Genomic DNA, 21951 nt, shown 5'->3' with positions numbered 1-21951 from the left:
GATAATCTAATAGGCCTTCCTTTATATGTTTCCCTGGCTGCCTTGAGAATTTTTTCTTTGTCATTGGTTTGTGTCATCTTTATTAGATGTGCCTTGGAGTGGGTTTGTTGGGGTTAAGAAAACTTGGTGTTCTGTTTGCTTCTTGAATTTGAGGCTTTAGTTCTTTCCACAGGCTTGGGAAGTTCTTGTCTATTATTTGTTTGAGTATATTCTCCATTCCATTTTCTTTCTCTTCTCCCTCTGATATACCTATTATTCTTATGTTATTCTTTCTGATGGAGTCAGACAATTCCTGTAGGGCTTTCTCATTTTTTATTATTTTTGAGTCTCTTTCTTCTTCTCTCTGTTGTGCTTCAAGTTGTTTGTCTTCTATTTCACTAATCCTATCTTCAATCTGGGCTGTTCTGTTAGCTAAGCTTGTTACCTCGTTTTTCAGCTCGTGAATTGAGTTTTTCATTTCTGTTTGATTTGTTTTTATAGTTTCAATTTCCTTGGTAATATATTCTTTGTGTTCATTGAGTTGTTTTCTGATCTCCCTATATTGCCTTTCTGTGTTTTCTTGTATATCTCTGAGTATTTTTAAGATTTCTATTTTAAATTCTCTGTCATTTAGCTCCAAGGCTTCCAATATGTTAAGTCTTTTCTCCATAGATTTTTCCACATCTATTTGTGTTACCTCTCTTTCTTTTGTATCCATAATATTCGATTTCCTCTTTCTTATTGGCATCTGAGGGTGGTCTTGTTGATAGCACTAATTAGAATTAATAAAGAGTAAAAAGTAAAAAAAAAAAAAAAGGTAAAACACCCCAGAAAAAAAAATCAGTAATAATTTATTATTTCCCCCTTTTTTATTTTTTCTCTTTCCCTCTTCTCCCCTCCTCAGGGAAATATTGTGCCTATAATGGAGGGCCTGATTTGTGGTGAAGAGTTCAAGGGGCAAAAAAAGGGAGTAGGGACCTACTAAATGCAAAAAAAAAAAAAGAAAAGGAAGAAAATCTTAGATAAGCATAAGATGATTTGCTTGTAAGTGATGGTTGACTAAGAGATATAATGAGAGGGATAAGAGGGAACCAGAAAAAAGGACGAAAAAAAAGAATAATAAAGAAGAAAAAAATAAAAATAATAAGTAAAAATCTGTTGTATTAAGTGGAGCGAAGACTAAATACAATGGAGACCTTGGGTTGGGAGGACCCAAAATGCCACAAAATAAACAAACAAACAAGAAAAAAACAAAAACAAAAGCGAAAAAGAAAAATAAAGCAAAAAATGCCTTGAGTCCCAAATTAACTAATTTGTTCGTGATTGAGGATTAAATGGGAGGAAAGTAAAATGAGAAAAGAAAAAACGAATAGAAAGGAAAAAATAAGAAAAAGAGAAAAACGAAGGAAGAAAAAAAAAGGAAGAGAAAAAAACAAAATAAAGCAAAACAAAAGAGGAGAGAGTGAGAGTTAAGTGTTTTGGAGTATAACCTTAAAGGAGGGTGAGGATGAAGAAGAGAAATAAAATGTAACACTCATGGGTAGTGTAGTTCAAGAAAAGGGAAGCATAAGATGGGCAGAGAATAGAAGGACCGAGGTGGAGGAAATAAAGGCAATAAGATAGAAGAAACAAACAACAACAAAACAAAACAAAAAATTAGTGGAACAAGTTGTAAAGTCTGTGGATTTTTCTTGATTTTGAGAGGTTAACTTCTTCCTTTTTCTTTTCTCTCCCTCTTCCTGGTTGGTGACTCTGTACCCCAGGCTCTGCCCCTGTGTCACACTTAGGTAGGGATTTGCAGTTGATGGGATTCTATGGCAATGTCATATAATTGGCTTTAGTCTTGCTGGTAGTCAAGGCTTGTTGGCATTTGCAGGGTCCAACGATGAGAGAGTTTGCTTTCCTGGAGTCTCTCTCCTAGTCCCCTCTTCCTGAATTAGCAGCCTGGTGATCCAGCTATAAGGCTGCAACTGCTTCTGCCTGGGGAGTAAGAGGCTCAAAGACCTGGGAAATCCCCACTCTATCCCCACTCATCACAAGGCTTTGGGAAAGGCTCTGGCAGTCAGGGCCTCCAGTGTAATCAGGTGGGGGTGGGAGTCAATTGTTGTCAAGGTGACTGTTCAGCGCCTAGCATTCAGTTGGACCTCTCAACCCAGGCTTTCCACACTTTGTAGCCTGTTTTGGCTGGGAAGAAGAGGCACTAGTCTCTGCTTGCGACTAGTGTAGTATAGATCTTATTATCTGCCAAGTCCCTCTTATTAGCGTTTATCCCTGAATATGGAGGCTCTATCAATCAGAAGTTGCCCCCGCCGCTTTAGCGAGAGGCACTAAAAAATATCACGCCTCTTGTCTTGGATCGCTGAACTGAGAGAGATCTTATCAATTAGAACCCGTGGGTGCACAGATTTCATGGGTTAAGCTAATTTCAGTGATTGGGTCGAAGCTGTGCTCCCGAAGGTATTTCAGGCTACCTGCGCTCCCCTCCCCCAACGCTTGATTGTTAGCTTGAATGGCTGGGTGAGGTGCCCTGCCCACGGAGAGAATCTCCCAAGTAGGGAAGACTGCCCTGGCGCCTCTCCCGCTCACCCCGCTGCTGGCAGCTGGGGCGCACCGGGCGCAGGATAATGGGGCACCCTGGGTGTGTGGGCCAGTAGGGCGCTCTGGGCGCGTGGAATGCCCAGGGCACACGCGCAAATGGGGTGCTCCAGGCACCGGTGGCTGGGGACTCTCACTTGCAGTGCGCGGGCCGCTGGGAACGTTAGCGGAGCTCGCTCTGCAACCGGACTGGGCGCACGCTGGCGGCTGCTCGCTGCTCCCGAGTGTGGGCGGTACTCGCTCTGCAACCGGACTGGGCGCACGCTGGCGGCTACTTGCCGCTCCCGAGTGTGGGCTGACTCACCACAGGCGCACTCCCTCTGCGGCTTGAATGAACGTCCCTGCGGTAGCTTCCTCCACACACTCGTCTCTCAGATTCAAGTGATAACAGTCCTTTCGCTTTCAGTTTGTGTGGAACTCCGGAATGCTCTGAGGATAAGTTTTTCTGTTTCTAGTTGATAAATTTGTTGTGATTTTGGGGAGATCTGTTGGACGCGCTGCTCATGTCGCCATTTCCGTGACGTCACTCCTTAATTTTAAGTTTTAATTTATCTCTATCATTTTAGAAACTTATTAAAAGGTGACAAAAACAAAAGGGGAATGGTTTGTAACCTGTAAAAATCATCCACAAATTCAATTACCAACCATATAAAGTAATAATAATAAAACTTGAAGAAACAAGACCCTACAGATGATATTTGCATCTATCAGTAACTTGCTTACTTCCTCAAATCTTATTTTACTAAACCTACTTAATAAGCTTGTGGAACAAGCAGATTTGTCTAGCTGGGATAAGCTGATATGTAACTTCAAAACAAAACAAAACAAAACACTACAGAACAAACAAACAGACTTCCAAGGAATTTTTATTGTTAGAAATTGAACATTCGTGTAGCCAGTGTGTTTGCATTAAACATTGTAGGTACAGTTCTGCTCGTGGTTCTCTTTGGAAAGCGTTCACATCCAAACAGAACGAGTGCAGTTTGCAAAGATGGGCTCCTTTTCTGCTATGAATCCACCTCTGACTCATTCCCTTTTTTACTGAAGGAAAGAGAAATGTATATTTTACAGTCTCATATACCAGTTTCTAATTGCTATTGCTTTTTTAAAGGAATAGTTATATTTCATTATGATAGTTGACCTTTAAACAACACAGGTTTGCACTACATGGGTGTCCACATATATGTGGGTTTTTTCAATAAATATAAACTGTACTATAAATGTATTTTTTCTTGTAATTTTCTTAATAGCAGTTTCTTTCTCTAGCTTTCGTTATCATAAGAACACAGTATATAACACATACAAGATACAAAATATGGGTTAATTGACTGTGTTAGTGGTAGACTATTAGTAATTAGGGTTTTGGGGATTCAAAACTTATATGCAGTTTTTCAGATCTGTGGGGTCAATGCCCATAACCCCTGTATTGTTCAAGGGTTAACTGTATGTTTATTTAGTGGTCAAACTCTTTTTGTCCTTTATTTTGGCTTCATAATGGATAATACATTTAATAAAGAATTACAGTAAGTAAACGTATTAGTGTAGTCTTATTATTTCACATTGCCAAGACATATCAATTCTTTTGTGAAAAAAGAAAGTGAAAACTCAAATACATTGTGATTTATTCCTCATCATTAACAAGCTTAAGATAAAATCTTCATTTAATCAATGTTAAAAACTTAATATAAATCTTTTTAGTCAACAAGGAATAAACAATACTATGGTATATTAATGGGTTAATCCATTTTTAAATATTATATCTTATTTGTCATATACACATATATGCATCTAAATAGAATCCAAAACTGGTAAATTTATTTTTTCTCTCCAAATAATATTAAAGTCTGAAATTATCTATGAGGATTTAAGGAAAATTCTCAAAGCTTTATGACATTTTCTCTGTTCAGAGTTTTTGAATGAACGTAAATATTAGTCATTAATCTATGCTGTATGTATAAATTGGTGCTCAGAAACTAGCTCTAATGACTTGGTTTATACTAGACTATGACTATCTATGTGCATGAGCCTACCATGATTCAAGCTTGTATGAGGCAAAACTAAGTGTAAAGCATGGCTCTAACCAGTAATATATTTTCCATCTCATTACAGAAACAATGCATGTAAACACAGAACATTAACTACAGCATGACTAAGTAGAGATGAAAATTGTAAATAGTAAATGCTATAAGAAGTTATAGGATGGATTTATTATTGTGGACTACTGTGGTTATAAAAAAGATTCTTCAGGAAAAGAAATTTAGTCCAGCCTTGATGGGTGAACATATAGGTCCATGACTTTAAGATAAATGAATAAGTTCCATTTCAGAGCCAGTCTAATCAAAGTCATGGGCTTACTATCATTGAGTTCAAAAGTTACCTTTGAAGTAGGTTTTGGGGGTTTCTATGAGAAATAAGGAGTTTGAATTTCATCAATAAGGCAATGGAAAATTACTGATATTTTAAGAATTAAAAAAACATGATGATAAAGCTATTTTACAAAGTTTAAGCTGGAGGTCATTGTACAGAATGGATTGATAGGAAAGACAGCAGAATTGAGGGCCAAGTAAACCGGTGCTCAAGGTCAATGTAGTGAAGGTCTGAATTAAGATTATACCTATAGAAAGCAATAGGATGAAATATGTACAAGAAACACCATGAAGAATAATATGATGCCCTGGCTGGCTAACTCTGTGAAGAGTGTCGGACGTGCATAAAAGTTGTCATTTTGATTCCTGGTCAGGGCACAGACAGGGAAAGCTCATTGTTCCTGTCTCTCTCTCTCTCTCTCTCTCTGTCCCCTTCTTCTCTTACTAAAATTAATAAATCTGGTGTGAGTGAGTCAAAATTAGACCTGTTGTCATATCCTCAAAAATATTTTTAAATAAAGAACAATATGAATTTTTGGTTTGTTCCTGAAACATTCTTTTTTTTTTTTTTTCTGAAGCTGGAAACGGGGAGAGACAGTCAGACAGACTCCCGCATGCGCCCCACCGGGATCCACCCAGCATGCCCACCAGGGGCGACGCTCTGCCCACCAGGGGGCGATGCTCTGCCCACCAGGGGCGACGCTCTGCCCACCAGGGGGCGATGCTCTGCCCACCAGGGGGCGATGCTCTGCCCCTCCGGGGCGTCACTCTGCCGCGACCAGAGCCACTGTAGCGCCTGGGGCAGAGGCCAAGGAGCCATCCCCAGCGCCCGGGCCATCTTTGCTCCAATGGAGCCTTGGCTGCGGGAGGGGAAGAGAGAGACAGAGAGGAAGGAGGGGGGGGTGGAGAAGCAAATGGGCGCTTCTCCTATGTGCTCTGGCCAGTAATCGAACCCGGGTCCCCCGCACGCCAGGCCGAGGCTCTACCGCTGAGCCAACCGGCCAGGGCTTCCTGAAACATTCTTAAACTTCAAATGAGTTGTAAAGAAAATGCTTATCCAAACCAATCTAAGATAGATTAAAATTGTAATAGGAAAATGAAATCAACTACTTAATGAGATAAATTTAAGGACCATGGAATCCAGGCTGACCCAAAGAGTGTAATGTAGCCAGGTTGTAGTTCATCCGTTTATGTTCAGGTAGTGCAGGTCCAAGGAACAAACTTCATTTCTTCATTGCTAGAAATCACAATGTAATGAATATATAGAATTAAGCACAATTAAACTTCAATGCTGTATGCACTAAAATAATAGTTTTAACTGTGAAAAAAAGTGAATAGAGTAAAATTAATTCATTTATATAGGGGAGATCAAATTAGAGTATGATTTTGAAAGTTGAATGGTAGTTTATAAAGAAAAAATTCAAAGAATTACAAAGAGAGAGCAAAATCATGTGGTTGTAAAGCATTGTAAGACTTCAGTGTGAGATTTGTAAGGAGCAGAGTCATAAAATATGACTAATCACAGGGCAAATTTCAAGTTATGAAGGGCTTTGAATGCAATACTATAGGGTTCAGACTTTATTTTAAAATTATTGAATAAATAGATGCCTTTAAGCAGGGAATTAGCATTATTATTATTGGTTATTATTTATTCTTTTGTAACTTTAGTTTTCAAATACAGTTCAATATTATTTTGTGATAGTTTTATGTGTAGAGCATAGTTATTAGTAACATTCATATAACTTAAAAAGTGGTCTCATTGATATTTCAGGTGCCCACCAGGCACCATTCATAGCTTTGTTGTTTGTTTATTTCCTTGCTTGCTTTCAGTACAAAAACTCTAGTACTAGTAGAAAGGACAGACCGGCAGATTAAAATGTTGATCTAGAGTCTTGAATGAAGTTTTGAAAAAAAGGAATAAATTGACAATATGCCACAGCTCTATTCTTCTATTAAATAATGAAAGTCAAATGAATATGATATAAGGAAATCCGGGTTTCTTTTTGACACACAGATATAATGAGGAGTTAAAACTGTACAGAAAGATGAGTGATTATAACAACATCAGATTTCGAAGGACAAGGTAAAAGATATCAGAATGAAAGACAGACTAAAGGAGAATTAGGAGTAGAATTGAACTAGATAGGAGAGTATAGATTTGATGACGATATTTTTAACCAGTAAGATAATTGGAACACTATTCGAAAATAACTGTAATACAAGGGAGAAAATAATTAGAATCATTAGAGGTAACACACCATGGTAATTCAGAAGTAGGGGACATGATTTCTTGCTGAGGGGATTACAGAAGTATTTTTGGTTCTTTTTTTTACTGAGAAAGGTACTCTTTTTGTTTGTTTCTCGCTCTCCTCCACTTCTTCATGCTCTTGCTTCTTCATTATTTTCAATATAATTTGAAATGAAGTTTATTGATAAACTAAATTTTAGTGTGCATGGTATGGTATCAGTGTAATATTAGAGAAGACCAACAACATGTGTGAAGGCTAATAATCAGTTAAAGATTAAGTATATTTTGAAAAATTTTAGGAGGCATTGCTGTTACATAAAATATTGAATGCATAAAGGGTAAAGTGAGAAGTAAGGGAAGAAGGATAACTCAGGACTAGAACACTGAGTTCACTGAGTGGAAAACTGAGAAATGTAGACATTAGATAAAGAGATGCATGGCATGCATTTCAGTAGGTGCAGTCAGCTCTGTTGAAGTAACTGTTCGTATTTATAATTCAGTCTTCCTCTTTTAGATATGTTATTCTGTCTAGGTAGCACTTTTCACTCAATCCTTACACCTATCAGACTCTCCAATGTTTTTATTAATCTACTATTCACTGTCCATCACACCCTCGTGTCTTCAATTGCCTTCCTTTTCTAGCCCAGATTTCACAGTTACCTATTTATTATGAACATTTTCCTGTGTATAATCTCAGCGCTGTATCTCCCCAATCTCTCTATCATATTCTACTCACTTGGCAGATCTCTAACCCCAACCTTAGACTTTGTCCCATTCATTTCATATTCAGCTGACTGGACTTAAAAAATACATAATTTTTAAACAGAAGTTTTGACTTAAATTTACAATCTCATTTATCTTTGCAACAATGAATATAACATCTTACTATTTATCATCTATTCATGCTCCCTTGGCTTTTATCATGACTAATGAACTGTTCTCGGCAGTTCTCTACACTTTGTGCCATGCCCGTTACCTAATTCAAGGAGTTTCCTTCTGCAGTTATCCCCTTTCCCTCATCACTCGCTCCCTCCATATTAAATGATTCTCATCGCTAAACATATTAGAATATTTAGCTTCCTAAAAGAAACCCTTTCTTGATTCAACATCCCCTCCAGCTCACATCTTATTTTTTCTGCTCTCCTTTAGAGTAAAACTTCTCCCAAGAGTATCTAAATTCTATCCTTCGAATTTAGGAGTTAATTCTTATTTTCTCTTATATCTAATCCTTTGATGTTTTAATGACCACCATTCATGCCACCAGTAAGCTCCACATTGCCAAAGCTAATGAGCTTAATAAAAGAAAATCCAAATCATAACAATGAAAATCAGAATAAAGAAAATAATAGAGAAAAGATGTTATGGAAACCAAATTAATAGAAGCTGACAATAAATTATAGAGAAATATTTTTTCATTTTATTTATTTACAAAATATTGTATCATAATAACTTAAAACAAAATATAGAATTTTATGATTCATTGTTTTTTTTATGACAGAGACAGCAAGAGACAGAGAGGGACAGATAGGGACAGACAGACAAGAAGGAAGAGAGATGAGAAGCATCAATTCTGTTACAGCACCTTAGTAGTTCATTGACTTTCTCATATGTGCCTTGACCAGGGGACTATAGCAGACCGAGTAACCCCTTGCTTACACCAGTGACTTTGGGCTCAAGCTAGTGAGCCTTGCTCAAACCAGATGAGCCTACGCTCAAGCTGGCAACCTTGGGATTTTGAACCAGCGTCCTCCTTGTCCCTGTCCAACAATCTATCCACTGCGCCACCACCTGGCCAGGCATAATTCTTTTCTTTTATTTTTATAATTTTTATTTAGAAAATTAAATTTAACTTCGTGACATTATCAATAAGAGTACATAGGTTTCAGGTAAACATCTCTATAGTATTTGAACTCTTGATTGTGTTGTGTGCCCATTGCCCAAAGTCATATCACTCTCCATCACTGCATACTTATCCCTCATCACTCCTCCCCAACAATCTTCTCCCTCTGGTAACCACTTTACTTTTTATCTATGTCCATGAATCTTATTTTTATATTCCACCTCTGTGTGAAATCATATAGTTCTTAGCTTTGTCTGATTTACTTATTCCAGTCAGTATAATGTTGTATTAGAAAATTACCTTTAATTTTCCTCAAAAATGAATAAATTATATAAGCATTGAAATACATAAAAGTAGAGTATTCTCAGTGATGTTACCTATCAAAAATCTTCTGGGCCTGACCTGTGGTGGTGCAGTGGATAAAGCGTCAACCTGGAAACGCTGAGATTTGCCAGTTCAAAAACCTGGGCTTGCCTGGTCAAGGCACATGTGGGAGTTGATGCTGCCTGTTCCTCCCCTTTTTTCTTTCTCTCTCTCTCTCCCCTCTCTATAATGAATAAATAAAGTCTTTTAAAAAAACTAAAAAAATAATCTTCTGCATAGTTGATGAAGTGTAGATTCATTAATTCATTTATCAAATAGTCTTGAGCACTGACTTGGTACCAGGCACTGTTTGAAGTTACACAAGATGCATTGGAACAAAACAATGTTGTCTCTGATCTAAGTTACTTTATAGATTAGAAGAGAAAACAGATATTAAGCAAAGGAATGCAAGTACAAGCAGATTGGGCAATCAATTTTAATTGAAAGTAATTTTTTAAAAAAAGAAACTAGTATAACTTATATAGAAAGAAAATATTTAAAATATATAGAAACAGAATGCTATATATTATAGAAACAGAGTATATCTTATTCTATTTCTCTCTATAGGTATGTACTTATACATATATATGTATTATGTAGTTAAGGAAATATATATATATATATATATATGAATTCTACTTTACAAACTGTGAGAACTTTTCCTGGGGAACACTGTGGAACAATCAGGGGAAGTTGACTTCAGAATTAATATAGTCCTGGATTAGAACCCTTATCTGTCATTTAATAACTTGATGTTGAGAAACTTATTTAACCTCTTCAATACTCAGTTCCCTCTGGTTTAAGAAAGAGGTAATTGTATCTACCTTGCTGTCTTTGTAGGACTTAAATGCCAATTTAATTGCATATACTTACCATAGCCCCAGGTCTATAGCAGGTGCTGAGCCAGTGTTTATTCTCTCTCTTTCCATCTAGAGTCTTCAGGTCACATAAAGCCCTGTGATGAGGCTGTGATAATTAACATTATCTCTCTGGAAATATATATCTTTTGAATGACATAATCCATAGAAATTTGAAATCAGCAAGAGTTTGTAAAATAAAATATGTGTGTTGTTTACAGAGCAAATCAGGGCAGAGCCTGGTATGTTTAGTACCTCAAATGTGAGTGCTGACAGTGGGAATGCTGGCATTCTCATTAACAAGACTGAAGTGAGAAAACAATCTGTGCCAATTAAAGTGTAAAAATAAACTTTTAACAATAGTTTAAAACAGCCCATTTGTCACGATTTTTCCCAGAGTATCCAACCAGGCAGCTGATCAATTAAGCTGGCAGAACTAATTCCTCCAGGATATTTAAGTCCCTTGATTTCTTGGTGATTAAATACAGATAGATAGCTGGCTATAGGTTAGAAAATTTTCTGGAAGGAACAACCTCTCTGAAGAATGTTAAAAATTTAGAAATAAGGGCTGTGTGACTGTTATAAAAATATAAAAATTTAGAAATAAAAGGCAATGTCTGTAAGTGTACTAAGTAATTCCAAAAAAAACCAAAACAAAACATAAGTTCACTCAAGTAAATCTAAATAAGAGACTTTTGTTTTCAGGAAATACATCACATGATATAAGAAAGGAGATCTTAGAGAAATCCAAAACCAGAGTCTGGAACATGGCGGTACTTCATGAGGACTGAGACGGAGGTAGCTGAATCCAAATAGTTCTAGGAATCTTAGCAACAGGAGTATACGGCTAGTCCCTCTATTTCTTTCCTAATGATATGACTCAGCTATTATACAGTTCTTTACTCTCTATTTGACTTAGTCTTATCCACCAACTTGAATATATTCTCCCTATCTTCCAGATGCTGTGTGTATACAAACTGTTTCCTCATAACTTAGATTTACTTTGCCGTACCTTTATCTGACTTTTGTATCTCAGTACATGATTTTAGTTTTTTTATAGAAAGGACTGTGGCTCTACCAATTTATATATAATTAATGTGTTGAATGTAGTGACAGAAGTTCACCACAGTTCTAAGGTATCTTAATTTCTCTTTTAATAAAAAAATATTCTGATAGAAATAAATATTTGAATAAGTTATATTGAAATACCATTTCTAATAAAATCACAATTGAAAGAATCTAACTCTGATTGGGTGGAAGAATCTCATAGAATGATTTTGACATCTTCCAAGCATTTAATCATTGAATTGAACACTAATGTGGCATTTAGAACCATTACGTTTTTATATTTATTTAATTTTCTTTAGCGTTAGTATAGTTGTTGCCATTACTGAGCCCAGTAAACTAGCTTTTGAAGAAGGATCCCTGGAGGTAGAAATTAAGACCTTGTTTATTCAGTAGCTGATCTGTTTTTATACTCACATAGGTCTTAGAGACAACTTAAAGAAGTCAAAGTACCAAAATTTTTAACACGACCAAATTTTCTTCTCTCTCTCTCTCTCTCTCTCTCTTCATTTTCTAAATTCACACACACAGTAGGACAGATAGACAAACAGTTCATAAATTCAAAGAAAATTTAAGTCTTAAAAAAATCACCCATTTTAAATGAGTTTTAAATACAGTTAGGTGCCACCTGACAAGGATATGTTCTGATATACATCATTAGGTGATTTGGTTGTTGCGTGAATGTCACAGAGTATACCTAAACACACCCAGATAGTATAGCCTACTATACACCTAAGCTATATGGTATAGCCTATTTTTTTTCTAGATTACAAGCTTGGATAGCATGTTGCTGTACTAAACAATATGAGATAAATCAAGCACAAAAGTAGGTAATTGTATCAGGAAAGGAGTAACGAAGGCCTTGGCTGGCTGGCTCAGTGGTAGAACATCAGCCCAGAGTGTGGATGTCCTGGGTCAGGGCACACAGGAGAAGCACCCATCTGCTTTTCCACCCCTCCCCCTCTTGCTTCTCTCTCTCTCTCTCTCTCTCTCTCTCTCTCTCTCTCTCTCTCTCTCTCTTCTCCTCCCCTTCAGCATCCATGGCTCGATTATAGTGTGTTGACCCCGAATACTGAGAATAGCTCCATGGCTTCCACCTCAGGTGCTATTGAAATGGCTCCACTTGCGACAGAGCAAGGGCCTCAGATGGGCAGAGCACCGCCTCCAGGTCTTGCCGGGTGGATCCTGTTTGGGGCGCATGCAGGAGTTTGTCTCTGTCTTCCCTCCTCTCATTAAATAAAAAAATTAACTTAAAAATAGGAGAGGAGGTAACAAAGATGCAATATAGCATACTGTTTTATAGCAAACTTTTTTTTTAAGCAGAAAGAGTACACTCTAAAATAACAATAAAAATTAATGTATAGTAAATATATAAACCAGAAACATAGTTGTTTATTATCATTGTCAAGTATTATGTACTGTATCTAATTGTATGTGTAATACTTTTATGGGACCTGCAGTGCAGTAGGTTTTGTTTCCACCAGCATTACCACAAACATGAGTAACATGTTGTGCAACAACATTACAATGTCTGATGGCACTAGATGATAAGAATTTTTCAGCTCCATTATAATCTTATGGGTGCATTATTATATATGGGGTCCATCGTTGACCAAAACTTTATTATCCAGCTCATCCAGTAAATCCAGATAATGGATTTACTATAAAACTGTATGCTTTTAGTTATGTACATATATCTACAGAGAAGTTTCTATAGGTTGTTTTTTTTTTTGTATTTTTCTGAAGCTGGAAACAGGGGGAGACAGTCAGACAGACTCCCGCATGTGCCCGACCGGGATCCACCCGGCACGCCCACCAGGGGCGACGCTCTGCCCACCAGGGGGCAATGCTCTGCCCCTCCGGGGCATTGCTCTGTTGCGACCAGAGCCACTCTGGTGCCTGGGGCAGAGGCCAAGGAGCCATCCCCAGCGCCCGGGCCATCTTTGCTCCAATGGAGCCTTGGCTGCGGGAGGGGAAGAGAGAGACAGAGAGGAAGGAGAGGGGGAAGGGTGCAGAAGCAGATGGGCACTTCTCCTGTGTGCCCTGGCCAGGAATGGAACCCGGGACTTCTACACGCCAGACCGACGCTCTACCACTGAGCCAACCGGCCAGGGCCGAAGTTTCTATAGTTTTACTGTGAATAGATATTTATGAAAATAGCAAATATATTTACTTATCTAAAAAAATAAAATGTTCAACATATCATTCAAAGTGAATATTCAATCCTTTGTTATCATACCTTTCAAATTTGCTCTATCCAGCCTATTGTTTTAATGCTAGAGAGCCTATATGTTAGTTCATATAAATATATAACTGCTTTCTTTAGTATTTACTTTTATAAATTTTTCCAAGTTATGAATACACGTGGAATGAGCCCTCAGATTACGGGAAAAGGGTTTGTTTCCCTAAATCACAGTGGAGAGAATAGGAGAAGAAAATATGTTTTAAAATTCAGTAACCAGAGGGAAGTCATTACAGTGTGAGGCAGCCCCTTAATTTATTCTTGATGTTTAAAAATGGGAAAATATCTATTGGTTTCTCTGATTTTTAGAATATATATATGAAAAACATCTTCTAATAATAAACCTCTCTACTCTTTCTCAATATCCCTAGGTAAATAATACTTATAAAGGTACATTTATTTGAAGATAACACAAGTCATTTATTTCCTCATGTCAGGAGATTCTTTATTCCCTGTATTTCCATGAAAATGACTCATCTCAAGAAACTTTGATTTAGACTAATGTATACTTTTTGAAGTGAAATTAAACAATATGTTGTAAATATGATGTTACATATCAGGGGCTCATTAGGGAAATATAAAGAAGACATATGAACATTTTTTTTTTCTTAAGTGAGAAGTGCGGAGGCAGAGAGATAGATTCCCACATGTGCCCCAACTGGGATCCACCCAGCAAGCCCACTGTAGGGATGCTCTGCCCATCTGGGGCCGTTGCTCCATTGCTTGGCAACTGAGCTAGTTTAGTGCCTGAGATGAGGCCATGGAGCCATCCTAAGTGCCTGAGGCAACTTGCTCCAACTGAACAATGGCTGCAGGAGGTAAAGAGAGATATAAAGAGAAAGAAGGGAGAGGGGGAAGGGTGGAGAAGCAGATGGTTGCTTCTCTGGCATGCCCTGACCAGGAATCAGAGCTGGGACATCCATGCACCAGGCAGACAGTCTACTGCAAAGCCAACCAGCCAGGGCTAAACACTTTTCTAAATGATCAAAATTTCCAAAGATTATAACTTTTAACTTAGTTGAATACAATTAAGTAAGGAGAGATATATTACTGTGTAGTATATATTCTCTAACATACCATTAGATTTCTAAACCATGAATTACATTAGTTTTCTTAGTCTACTCTACATGATAAAACAGATCCAGAAACTCTGATTACCTCAATTTTTTCAACAGAGCAAGAGCTAGAGTTAAGATTTGTATAATTTTTCTATGAATAACAGGTTAATATTTAATATGCCCTAAAAGGATGAGCACAGCGGCATGTCTCACACATAGCACAATATTTATAGGCATAATAGGAAATATTTACTCATTATTTCCCCTTTCTCATTATTATTATTATTATTAATATTTTTTGTAATTATTTGAGCTTTCATTTCTTTACCAGGGACTTACATAGCACAATAAATATAGCGTTATATTCACATTTGTAAAGTATAAAAATATTGTAAATGAAACATATACTGAAACTCAAGAAGTATAAAATATAAATAATATAAGGAGCTCTGATATCCCATACATCTTTGGTGAAATAAAGAAAATCTCCACAATATTTTATCAAATAATTTCAATAAATTTTAAAGTACAAATCATATAATGTAAAAACTATAGTTTATTTCAAAAGTATTTCATTTTGATGTTTATCCTACATACATCTTTATTACATTTATTGTGTTCAATCTACCAATATGTAACCATTGATAACAATGTGTATATATAATAGTAACTCCAGGTGTTATCATTAAATAAAATCAGATGCCTATTGATTATAGAAATTAGTTTTCCAAATGAGTGCTCATGCAGATTTATTAAGCCACTGATGAGCATTTTAATGAATGAATAAATAAAATATATTCTTAGATATTATTTATCATTTAGATCCTATTTATATTTGAAATTTCTCTCTCTAATATTTTATGCTCAATGCAATAAAATCAAATTTTTGATAAAATTCTAGAGAGACTCCTACTTTCCTGTCTTTACTAACACTGCCCCTGCACCTGAGAGCTGCTAGACTTCTACCGTCACATCTTCAACTCTAGGCCCACAGTCCCAATCCACTGAAATCAGTTCCTCCCTTTTCCTTAATTTCCTAATCAATAATCTCTTCTTCCTCCCATAATACTTTATCTGTACATTTCTAATTTCATTTTTTCTCTTTTCTAAGGAGATATATAGTGTGCTATATTTTCTATTAGAATTTACATTCTCTACTAAAAGGACCAATGTTCAAAAATAGGGCAAGTCATAGATATTGATGGGTCTGGGCCCCTTCCCACCACCACTCCATCTTGTTCTTTGTCTAATCTAGAATGTGACTCCAAATTCAGACTGGTTATGCCTGAACAGGCAGTGATGCAGTAGATAGTGCATTGGACTGGGATGTGGAGGACCCAGGTTCAAAACCCTGAGGTCGCCAGCTTGAGTGTGAGCTCATCTGGTTTGAGCAAGGCTCACCAGCTTGAACCCAAGGTCTCTGGTTTGAGCAAGGGGTCACTTGATCTGCTGTAGCCCCCCAGTCAAGGCACATATGAGAAAGTAATCAATAAACAACTAAGGAGCCGAAGAATTGATGTTTCTCATCTCTCTCCCTTCCTGTCTGTCTGTCCCGATCTCTCCCTCTCTCTGACTCTTTCTGTCTCTCCTATAAGAAAAAAAAATTCAGACTGGTTATGAGTTAGAACTTAACATTGGGTCACCACTGGTTATGCTAAACTCAGTGAGGTATCAGTCAGAACTGTTTGGGCTGCACCTGAAAAATCCAACTTGAAGTAATTTAAGCAAAATAGGAAGTTCACTTTATTTTACTGAGAAAAGGGCAAGAAGTTAAATCCCAAGTAGAACTGACATGCTAGCAGTACCCTCTTTTCATCTCTCCTTTATCTGCATTGACTTAATTCCCTCTAAATTTGCTTAATTCTCTTCAATAGCAGATTAACTCTTTCCACTAGTGTAAGTTCAGTGGCTGTCAGACATGTAAGCTCTTTTTTTTTGCCACCAAGGAGATACTGAGACTTGGATTCCTGGTCTCTAGTTCAAAAAATCTCAGCCTCAGCTTCCCATCCATAAGTTGAACATTGTGTTCAGGGCAATGGATTAATCTGCCTGGCCAAGGTGTGTCTGATGCTCATAATAAGTTAATAACTACTAGTCAGGAAGGAATACTTTATAGGAAGACAATGGTTCCTACGCGACTCACATGGTTAGAAAAAACAGAAGAAACATTTACAAAAAGAAACTGAGAATATAAATGCTATTATTGGATGACAAGAAACAGTTGTTGAGTATAACTGGTAAAGATGTTAAAGACAAAAATATAAATACCTATTATTTGGACATATGATCAGCCAAACCTTTTTAATTCAAAAGCTAAGGAAGATTTTAAGGTTTACTGTACACAAACTCTAGACCCTAAAAATGAGTAATACTATGAGCAGCAGACAGATATACCACTTGAAATATATAACAGCTAATTCATGGACACAGACCAGTCAGAACTGATCTCCAGACAATCAGAAAAAATCCCATCTTTGGTGTGAGTACCAGGACATACAAGTTAATGTAATTTGCCTGTGAGAGCAAGTTACCAATGAATGCAATATGATTATGGACCCTCTTCATGACCTTTTAATTTTCAGGCATTTTAGTCTGCTATACACAAATCCTAAAATTGACACGTAACATGGTAAAAGTTAGTCAATGTACATCCAACATTAAATGTATTTAATGCACATGAAATGACCTAGAGAAACTATTAAAATATAGAGCCCATAGCCCCATCTTCAAAGATCTTTTATTACTAAGCTTGGAATTGAATGCTGTAGCCTAAAATTTTAGCAAGGTTCCCAGATTTTTCTGATGTCATTAGCTCTCTGTTCTACAACACACTTGGAGAAACCTTGCTCTAAATTGTATTCTGACAGGCATAATTCACTTTATTTTCCTTATATATAAATTGTATTTTACTTAAGGAAAAGCACCCTCGCTCTTTGTAAGCGACTGGAATAAGTAAGAAGATCAACAACTGTAAACACATCGAAGAGTAGTAATGTACACTCACCTGAAACGCTTCTGTTTATTAGGAATTGGGATCATTTGAGGTCATTTGTTTGTTTGTTTGTTTTGTTTTGTTTTGACTTTAAAATAAGGAAATTTGTTATTTTTTCATTTCTTTTATTTATTTTTTATTTTTTTTAATTAATTTATTTATTCATTATTAGAGAGGAGAAACAGAGAGGGAGAGAGAGGAGAGAGAGAGACAGAGAGAGAGAAGGGGGGAGGAGCTGGAAGCATCAACTCCCATATGTGCCTTGACCAGGCAAGCCCAGGGTTTCGAACCGGCGACCTCAGCATTTCCAGGTCGACACTTTATCCACTGCGCCACCACAGGTCAGGCATTTTTTCATTTCTTTTTAATTTTAAAATTAACTTTAATGGGGCAACATTGATCAAGAAGAGTACATATGTTTCTGGTGAACATCTCTATAGCATTTGAACTGTTGAGTGTGCTGTGTGCCCATCACCCAAAGTCAAATCATTTTCTATCACCATATATTTGTTTCTCTTTAGTCCCATCCTCCACACTCCCTCCCCAGGGTAACCATTTCACTTTTGTCTATGTCCATGAGGCTCAATTTTACATCCCACCTATCTGGGATATATATTTGTGCCTCTTTACTCCCCTCCATCTTTGAATGGCAAGCCATTCCAAAGTATGACAGCCAACTAAAGCCAGAAGACAGGTGTGGGGAAAGAAATAAAGACACAGCATAGTGTTTGTTTCTTGAGCATATTTGGCTATCAAAAAATAAAAGAGATACATTGACTAAAGAGGTAAGCTTAATAATTTGATCTTTGACTATGTATATTATAGGGTTGTTTCCCTTGCCTATCATTACCAAATCCTACCCAACAAAATAAATTATGTCTAAGCAGCATATGATTTTAAATATTAAAAATAGTTGAAATACAATAAGTAGAGAAGACAGGCAATCAATGATTGATGTAGTACATGTGATATTCCCAGACTGCTACACTCCATGATTGAAATTCCCCAACAGGGTGATGTAAAGAAAATAGTTGCAGACTTAAGGTCAGAAAACTCCTATTTTTGCCCTACTTTTGCCAAAAGCTTTCTATAGAACCTTAGGCCACTTGCCTGACCTGTTTGACTGTTAGCTCTCTCATCTTTAAAAGATAGAGGGTAAATTAAAGTGAAAGAAAAACAATAAAAAACTTTAGTTCTAAGATAATTATCCCATGAAACATAAAGCAAAATTTAATTTCTGAATTTAATTAATTGTTAAAGAGCAAGACATATCTCAAAAGCTTTCTCATCTGTCCTTATATTATCATTATCAGAGTGAAATTTAAAAGAACCAGTTATTTCCTAAAGTACAATTCAGATTAGGTAATATAATTTTAAGCCTTTTTATTCAAACATTTTAATCTTGTTCTTATATCTAGTTTGGATATTAGCAAACCTTTTGGGCTCTGGAATGAGGCTTAACTTTATCTTTGACTACATGGGAATCATTTAAGTAATACCAACCTGGATAATATTACTTCCTAAATACTACCAGGTGTGCCCATCCTGTGAGTCATTCTTAAGGATCAAAGCTATAAAAGAATGTCTTCTTTGCAATCATAAATATTATCTAGAAGAGAATAAAGAAAATATGTGGATTCAGCTCCTATTAGCCAAAAAGTATCAGTAATATCTTTTTTTTTCCTGACATGAGAAATGGGGAGGCAGAGAGACAGACTCCTGCATGCACCCGAACAGGATCCACCTGGCATGCCCACTAGGGGGTGATGCTCTGGCACCGGGGTTATTGCTCCTTTGCAACCATAGCCATTCTAGCATCTGAGGCGGAAGCCATGGAGCCATCCTCAGCACCTGGGCCAACTTTGCCCCAATGGAGCCTTGGCTGAAGGAGGGGAAAGGTGGAGAAGCAGATGAGCACTTCTCCTTTGTGCCCTGGCAGGGAATAGAAACTGGGACTTCCACATGCTGGGCCTACACTCTACCACTGAGCCAATATCAGTAATATCTTAATCAGAGTAGACTGAGGTTTCAAAGGGCCTGAAATGTATAATTCTAGAAACAACTTTAGTAAAAGGAGAAGGGGGGGGATGTACTAATATAAAAGTTGATTCTAAAAAGAATTTTTACTTAGGATAGAAAAAGAAATTAAAATAGATTACTGAAGTTTTCAAGATTAAGGTCTCTTTCTTCTGACCTTCAATCATTTACTAGAATTATATAGAAATATTCTCTAAATTCAGCCTGGATTTCACTGCCTTTGTGTGACTCTCTATAGAACTCAGCAACTGGGACTTGTGCAAGTAAGGGCATTAGGTTTAATAAGCTTGACTTTAATAAGTAGTATGATAAATCATATATTATTAAACCATCAGCTTAACAGACAGACAAGGAACAAGAACATCACATAATCAGTGTTGAGTGTGAACGGAGAGATCAGAAGCTGACATTAGGGACTGCTTCAGGGAGGCAGTCAAAGGCAGCTTCTCAACAAGACACCTGGGAATCTCTAAATGAGGGCTTACAAGTAAGAGGGCAGTAAAGATAAAATTCTCAATAGTAGATACACTCAACCAGGTATCACTAGCAGGCCAAATTCCACTATTTAGGAGAGACCTAGGAAAAAAAGGAAGACATGAGGAAATAAAAGAAAGGAAGTTGGAAAATGTGGGGGAAGAGTAGCAGAAGGGTATAAAAAGAGAAGTAGAAGAGAAAAACATTACTGAGAGAGATCTGGAGAAGTGCTTCTCCATCTTTTTGAGTGATGTAAGAGTACTGATCACTCGGCTCACTTGCTAAGGGTCAGGCTCTTGGTGCACAGTGAGCATCAGACAGGGAGGAACCGAGAGCGTGAGACTGTTAGGATAGGGCATTACATTAACTGTAATTCTCTTCTGTTCCCTCAGTTTATAGTTTAGAACAATGAAACACAGAGGTCACTGACCTGTTAGAGACGGTAGTCTAACAGCCAGATCCAGAAGCCAAATCTCTTTGATGAAAACATCATCAAAGGTAGTCTTCTTAATGTGAACTTAAATACTTTCCATCTAAAATTGTCCGCAGTCTCCCTTAAAGACCCACCTCAAATGAATAATAAAATAATAAATATATAATGAACACAAAAATGTTTTCTTTGCCAAAGGTAACTTCCCCCCCTTTGCACGTCCTGTATGCCGTGCCTGCATATCTGATAGCATTTATCTTACACTGGGGTTTCTCTCTCTCCTCACCTCTCTCATCTCTCTCACATGCCTACATGAAGGAATCACACACAGGGCTATCCATGCACACAGACCTATATGTGCAACATGCCTGTCAATACAAACACCCTCCAGCATACATACAAGCCCCGCAGAGAAGCAGCTGTGGCTCAATCATAACTGTGTTATCTGTAGTGCTATACATGTAGGGATTTCCTGCAAGTTATTCTGGGAGGAAATTAGCCCCTGGGCTGCCTGAGGGCACCAGCACTGGAGTTCACTGGGCCTCAGCTAGTGCACTGAGTTTTGATATGTGAAAGCCCTATCCAAAGTTATGGCTTCAAATGCCATCTCTGAGCAATGACATTGCATGTATATCACTGGACCAGAACTCTTCTCGAACTGCCTTCTCTTGTTGCATTATCTGGTCAGATACTTTCTTCTAAATATCGTATAGGTACAAAACTAAAACTTCTAAAATGAAAGCATAAACTTTTCTACTGTAGCTGTGCTTTCTTCCCATTTTATTAGTATCACCTCCTCCCCTTACTCAAGCTGGAAACCTTAGTGTTATTATTGATGGGGTACATACTTTTATTGTCAGCAATCCCATTATATGCCAAGTTCGATTGTCTCATGGTTTTTCTCAATGATTATCTTTTTTCTCTTTTTTTGCTGCCATAATTTAAGTTCAGGCCTTTATTATTACGAATTTGCATTACTGAAAACATGCAACTAATTTACTACTCTCTGCTCCAATTCTAGCATATCTATCTCAGCAAAATGTCAGCCCTTATTCAAAACCCCAGTAACTCCAGACTATTTACAGATTAAAGTTTGAATATATTATTCTGACTTTCAAGAACCTCTATTTTTCGGACACCATTTATATTTCCAAATCTGCCTGGTATCTTTTGCTATCACATACCGATATGCCAGAAAAACTGACTTTCCTATTTGTGGTCATTTCCCATCTCTCTTTGTTCCTACCATTCCATTTACTGTCTCTTCTATCTTTTCCCCACTTAAACAAATTCTAACAATTCTTCCAATCCCCTCAGATGACATAATACTTTAAGGATATCCTGGTCATGGCACTCATCACTTTCTGTCTTGCATTACAATTGTTTTTGATATAAAGCTCTTTTC

The 21951-nt window shown here is 37.1% G+C and overlaps 1 protein-coding gene across 2 annotated transcripts in view; it reads left to right on the top strand.

Annotated features, from left to right (window-relative positions):
* Window positions 1-21951, top strand: part of CNTN5 (contactin 5) — a 1332234-nt gene that overhangs the window by 934436 nt on the left and 375847 nt on the right. The gene's annotated exons all lie outside the window — the stretch shown is intronic.

Source organism: Saccopteryx bilineata, chromosome 1, assembly GCF_036850765.1.
Source record: "Saccopteryx bilineata isolate mSacBil1 chromosome 1, mSacBil1_pri_phased_curated, whole genome shotgun sequence".
Lineage (NCBI taxonomy): Eukaryota > Metazoa > Chordata > Mammalia > Chiroptera > Emballonuridae > Saccopteryx > Saccopteryx bilineata.
Note: the sequence above shows the minus strand (reverse complement) of the source record. Positions and strands in the feature narration are given on the sequence as shown.